Below are 7,219 nucleotides of genomic sequence, written 5' to 3'. Positions count from 1 at the left end.
GCATACTATAGACACCCCCCAGCTATGAAATTTAAAGGGATATTACACTTTTATTGTTTCACTTTAAGCATTATTAAAATCACTGCTCCCGAAAAAACTGCCATTTTTACAACTTTTTATTTGCATTGATCCATGTCCCCTGGGGCAGGACCCGGGTCCACAAACACTTTTTATGACAATAACTTGCATATAAGCCTTTAAAATTAGCACTTTTGATTTCTCCCATAGACTTTTAAAGGGTGTTCCGCGGCATTCAAATTTGCCGCGAACACCCCAAATTGTTCGCTGTTGGGCAAACTTGCGAGCAGCCGATGTTCGAGTCGAACATGAGTTTGACTCGAACTCGAAGCTCATCCCTAGTCTCCAAGAAACATAACTGTACATGACTACATGGCTACAAACTACTGGTGTCCTTAGAAACAATGCAACTCGGTGTTCAAGCTTTCACTTTATAGGACAGCCCCATACCATCAGATCATGAATAGGATGTCACTTATTATTATGAATTTTTTTTTTCTCCCTTTATTTCCTCCTCTTTTTAATTTCCTTCCTTTTTTCCTTTTCCTCTTCTTTTCTCTATCCCCTCTTTCCTTTCTACTACCTTCTTTCTCTCCCACGTCTTCCCCCTTTTCCTTTTTTTTCTTTTTCCTTCCCCTCCAGTTTCTCTTTCCTTCCTTTCCCCTCTCCCCCTTTTTTCCCTCCTTCTCTTTTTTCCTCCAACAAGAAATCCATACAAATCCAAAACTGGTTTAGAGGCACGGGTCTTGCAAAGGAGGAAGATCAAAAACAGCAATGTTTTTATTGTTAACATTTCGATGAAGCTCAGTGAGAAAGATGGACTGAGCTTCATTGAAGTATTGACAATAAAAGCAGTGCTGTTTTTTATCTTCCTCTTCTGCAAGACCCGTGCCTCTAAACCATTTTTTTATTCATATAGATGTGCTCTTTAAATATTTTCTGCCATCTTTAATGATTGCCTTCCAGAAAATGGATGATTATTACAATTTATTTTTTATTATTTCACATTGTTAACCATTTTTTGTACCAAGGATTTGAATAAAGTCGTATATACATACATTTTTAAAATATTTTTTCACTTTTATTTTTCTTCATTTGTGTACAGTGTGGGCTATTCTCTATGTGCTTTTGCATTTTCACATTTTGCATTTGTAATTGTTTTGATTTTTTTTCTTTTTTTTTCTGTTTTTTTTCCCCGTACCTAGCCTTACTCTATTCCATTTTTATTTCTATTTAATAGTGCACAAGATTAGCACTTATGTCTGCACCCTCTGCATATGGGATCATCAGAGCCATATTATTGGCGGTGGAGTAGCACTAGGTCAAAGATAGCGAGACAGTCAACAAGTGGATTCAAACATGCTTTTGACAAACGTAGATCTATAGTCAGACAAATAAAAGTAAAACATGAATAAACAGATAAATAAATGTAGCGCTTACCCCCGAAGGAGCGGCTGATTATTTGTTATATCTGTAATTCACGTTTACCACCTGACCCATCTCAGCCCACACAACCAGACACAGTCTAAATTGCATTTTTCTCTTGCTTTATTGAATAACTTGAACTGGGATAGGAGAAGGACTTTTCAAGAACAGTCTGTATTCTCTATATGTGTGCTTGCAGCTTCACCACTACCTCTTTACCACTACTTCCCACCTGCATGGTACTTCCAAGTTGAGCTAAAGAAAAGTCACTCTGAATAACTTCTCCCGCTTGACTGATTGGAATCCTGGGGCATTGTTGAACCCAAAGTCACAGGCCGTAATGGCCTGTCTCACTGACTTGCATACCAACATCCCTCAGCCTCTGGTAGTACCCTTCCCTTGGGCTTTCACTCACTTGATCGATAGTCCATGTGCCACTCATAAACGATTGATCGCCCAGTTGTCCTCCGCTAAGTTGCTACTACTTCCGCAATGATTCCTTAGTTCCCTTTCCGGTTTTTCTGGCATGCTCCCTTCCCCACAGGGGTGGCCAATGACACCAGTGACTACATGCTGTACGGTGTGTGGAAAGCAAGAGTAGATATGGTGCTGCTCTTATGGGATAAAATATTGGTGATCAATTACCCTGTTTGATGCTTAATATGATTACTTAATTTATGTGGATCTTGTAATGTGTATATATAATAAAAAATTAGCAAAAAACTAGCAAAAAAACATAAATAAATCCCTGTGTATACCAAAAATAAATAATAATCAATTCCTATCAAAATGTGTTCCAAAATTAAATCTGTGGATGATTTGGATCAAAATCCATGATTATTTGTTACTACAAGGTTACAGGTTCTATTATCACTCCAACGCATAGTTCTACCTCATTATAATATGGGTGAAATTCCAAAGTAAAGTGCCACAGTCTTATATTTCATTATCTATATGAGAGATAACAACGTGCAAATGGTGCTGATATTGCAATCAAAGTGACTTGTGCTGGATTGTACAAAAAAGTGACTTGTGCTGGGTTATACAAAACGTGACTTATGTGCTTCAAAACCAGTATTTTTGGATAAGAAAAGTTCCTTTAATTGCAAAAGTCTTTTAGAGTGGTTCTGAGGGGAACCCCTCATAGGGAACAAATTGATATGGGAAACTTCTTGTTCAGGTGTTGGCTAGATAATGGTGCTTCAACAGCGTGCTCTTATACTGCTTGCACTCACCGGACTCACTTCCCCCTGCAGGGGTGCAGGCAGTCACAGTATTTGCCACTGTGTAGCACTCCTGGATGTCCCTGGTCTGTGCTTTTAAATGTTGTTTCTCAGATCTACATATAAAAGAAAGGAGGGATGCCCATAGTGTAAAACCGTATTGGTAAACTTTATTATAGATGATAAAGTAATGTACTTACATTTGCAAGGCAAAAAGCAAACATAAAAGAAAGCCTTGGTCCTATCATGAACAGCCTGTGTTCATTAGACTGGACTGGAGGTGCTGCAAGACGTCCGTAAGTCCCCCCCGGCGCTGTTATGTGAAATAAATGACCAAAACAGATGACTAAAAGCAAATTTGACTATGTGTTACATAAATACTTATAATAATAATAATAATAATAATAATATTAATAATAAAATATTTTATTTATAATGCCCTTTTCATCAAGAGATCTCAAAGGGCTACAGATCAGAAAAATAAGCAATTTACACAATGAAATGAACATCTAAAAAGAACAAAAAGCTTTACTGAAAAGAAATGTCTTAAGGCCTTTTTTTAAAACAATCAATGGACTGAGAAGCCCTCAAAGTGTCAGGTAGGGCATTCCACAGGCGCAGGGCAGCTGCACAAAATGCCCTGTCTCCCATTGTCATAAGTCTAGTTCTAGGTATATGAAGAAGGTTTGATTGAGTAGAGCGAAGGGGATGTGTTATATTTTGTAATTTCAGAAGTTCTTTGAGGTAGGGGGAGCATATCCATGGATGCATTGATGTGCAAGAAGGGAAACTTTGTACTCAATCCTGGCAGAGACAGGAAGCCAGTGGAGTGAATGAAGAATAGGAGTGATGTGCTCATGTTTCCGCACTCTTATCAGGATCCTTGCTGCAGAGTTTTGGATGTACTGAAGCCCCTGCACACTCTTTCTCGGAATCCCAATGAGAAGTGCGTTACAGTAATCCAGTCTGGATGAGACAAAGACATGAACCGACTTTTCGGCATCTGAAAGGGAGAGAATGGGACGAAGTTTAGAGATGTTACGGAGATGGTAGAAAGAGATCTTACATAGGTGATTTATATGCGCTTCAAAAGTAAGTTGGGAATCCATTCTAAAGGCCCATACACAAACTTTCCCGTGGATTTTTGTACAAAGGGCATTGGCCTTAAACTAATTAAGCATACACACAGCAGGACTTTTTCGTCCAACTTTCACCAAATCACATGGTTTTTCAGCTCTTTACTGCCACCCTTTGGTCAATTTCTGTATCGGCAAGATTTGACACCTGTGAGCCCCGTCGTGGGAGCCAGCGCCGAGCTGGCTCGCTCATCGGGAAAGGAAAAATGTGTTTTTTCCTTTCCCGATGAGCGACAGGCATTTCCGACAGGCGTTTGGTATGAATCATGAGGGGGAACTCCACGCCAAATTTTAAATAAAAAAAATGGCATGGGTTCCCCTCCAGGAGCATACCAGGCCCTGAGGTCTGGTATGGATTTTAAGGGGAACCCCCTACACCGAAAAAATGGCGTGGGGGTCCCCCCAAAATCCATATCAGACCCTTATCTGAGCACGCAGCCCGGCCGGTCAGGAAAGGGTCTGGGGACGAGCGAGCGCCCCCCTCCCAAACTGTACCAGGATGCATGCCCTCAACATGGGGGGGTGGGCGCTTTGGGGCAGGGGGGTGCCCTGCAGGCTCCCCCACCCCGAAGCACCTTGTCCCCATGTTGATGAGGACAAGGGCCTCTTCCTGACAACCCTGGCTGTTGGTTGTCGGGGTCTGCGGGTGGAGGGCTTATCGGAATCCGGGAGCCCCCTTTAACTAGGGGGCCCCCAGATCCCAGCCCCCCACCCTATGTGAATGAGTATGGCGTACATCATACCTCTACCCATTCACCTGGGGAAAAAAGTGTCCCACAGACCCCGACAAGCAACGGCCAGGGTTGTCGGGAAGAGGCCCTTGTCCTCATCAACATGGGGACAAGGTGCTTTGGGGTGGGGGGGCACGCAGGGCCCCCCCTGCCCCAAAGTGCCCACCCTCCCATGTTGAGAGCATGCAGCCTGGTACGGTTCGGGAGGGGGGCACTCGCTCGTCCCCACCCCCCTTTCCTGATTGGCCGGGCTGTGTGCTCGGATAAGGGTCTGGTATGGATTTTGGGGGGGCTCCCAAGCTGTTTTTTTGGCATAGGGGGTTCCCCTTAAAATCCATACCAGACCTAAGGGTCTGGCATGTTCCCAGAGGGGAATTCCCTATCGCGCTCACTGCAATAGGAAAATGTGTTTTTCCTATTGCTGCCAGCGCGAGATGTACAGTACCCTGTCGCTGAGAACCAGCGCAATGGGATTGCACTGCAAACATTCTCGCGGGCAGGTACTGTAGTTTGTACAAAAGTCTGATGGCTTTGTTCACACACGATTGGACTTTGCTCCATTGGACTTTTGTTCCTGGAAAGTTTGTCTGTTCGCACAGCCAACAAAAGTCCGATGAAAACAAAAAAAGTTTGTCCGATGGAGCGTACACACGGTCGGATGTCGCCCCAAAACAGCTCATTTGCATGTTTGTTGTCAAAAAGTCAGATCATGTGTATGGGCCTTTACACCAAGATTTGTGACTGTTGATGAAAGGGGAATATTAGAGCCAGAAAAGGTGATGCTGGTTATGGATGATGATTTGGTCTGATGAGGAGTGCCAATCATGATGACTTCAGTTTTGGAGCTGTTAAGTTGAAGAAAATTGTGCTCCATCCATACCTTTATCTCCTCCAGACAGGTGGTGAGTACTGATAGGGATGATTGTGAAGATGGGGTTTCAGCTGTTGCATTAACATATAGCTGTGTGTCACTGGCATAACAGTTAAATGAAATTTTGTGACGGTTGATAATTTGGCCAAGGGGGTGAGATAGAGGATAAAGAGAATGGGGCCAAGAACTGACCCATGGGGAACACTACAAGTAACTGTTTGTGGATTTGATTTGGAATGGCCAAGGGAAATGTATTCTGTCCGGTTGGTGAGGAACGGTTTGAACCAACTGAGGGCTGTGTCATTGAGTACAATGGTGAGATGAAGCTGGTTTAAAAGAATGCCATGGTCAACAGTATCAAATGCAGATGAAAGGTCCAGGAGGATAAGAAAGGAGGGAGAGCCAACATCAGATGACATGAGAAGGTCATTTGTAACTCTGAGGAGGGCAGTCTCTGTACTGTGAGCAAAGCGGAAACCTGACTGAAATTTTTCAAAGAGGTTATTGTGTTTAAGGTGGTCCTGAAGATGAATGGCAACTGCTTTCTCTAGTACTTTTGATACGAAGGGAAGATTGGAGATGGGCCTATAGCTGAAAAGGACTTCTGGATCTAAAGTGGGATTTTTGAGCAATGGTCTAATAATGGCATTTTTTAAAACAGAGGGAACATGACCAGTTTAGAGGGAATGATTTATAACAGCAGTGATCAGGGGACTTAGGGCTCTTTCACACGGGGGATCCGTATGTCCGTTTTTCATCCTTCCGTTTTCGGATGAAAAACGGACATACATGTATCCCTATGGAGCGTCGGATGTCAGCGGTGACATGTCTACTGACATCCGACCCGCTCCGATCCGAAAAGTGTAACGGAGGAAAATCCTACTTTTCCATCTGTTTTCGGATCGGATCGGGTGACGACAGACTCTACGGTCCGTCATCATCTGATCCCCCATAGGGGAGAGCGGCGCTCTGACAGGTCCGTCGCTGCACAGTGTGCAGCGACGGACCTGTCATTTTCCTGCTCAGCGGGCATCAGCGGATCAGCCGTAGCAGACTAGAGTCCACTCCACGCTTCCCACTCAGTTCACTGAGAGATGTTGCCATGGAGACGTCCAAACTACATATCCAATAGAAGACAGTACTCTGGTGATGCGTGCGTGGAGCAACAGTTCGCATTGCTGACCAGAGAGAGAGACCAGAGAGAGGATGGTATGGCTAGTTTGTGAGCAGACAAACTTTCTGTGGGAACTTCTATGTATGTAGCGCAGACAGTGGAGAAGTCCTAGTTGTTTAATCACTGCAATGTACGATGGAATGAAGAAACTGCTGAGATTTATCAGCTTATTAACGGAACAACTCAACATAGTGGTGGTGTCGATGGTAGTTTTTTGCTGCGTAGCCAGAAGGCTAGCTACAAGGACATTTCAACACTGCGACAGCGGCAATAGGTAGTTTCAGGCTTCAAGCTTCAGGCTTCCCAGATTCACTTCACGGTGGCATAGACAAGCTGAGACAAGCAAATTTCAGGGAGTCTCAAGCAGGAGTTTTACTAGCGGCAACAAGAAGGCCACCGCTAGACCTGAAAGCTACCTGATAGCAATCCAGAAAAGTCCACAGTTCGGTGGTACATATAGTAAATAGATGGAGAGTATTTAAAAAGGTTTACTAAAACCGGACTGGGGAAGCGGCAAACAAACACCAGAGTCCTCACCCAGCCCACACGGGACCAGTGGGGACCTACAACTCTTCCCGACATGCTGATAGTTCATGAAAATTTTAACAATTGGACAATTTGAAAATTGTTTCTAAATAGTT

The sequence above is a fragment of the Aquarana catesbeiana genome, linkage group LG06 (genome assembly GCF_042186555.1).
Source record: "Aquarana catesbeiana isolate 2022-GZ linkage group LG06, ASM4218655v1, whole genome shotgun sequence".
NCBI lineage: Eukaryota > Metazoa > Chordata > Amphibia > Anura > Ranidae > Aquarana > Aquarana catesbeiana.
Note: the sequence above shows the minus strand (reverse complement) of the source record.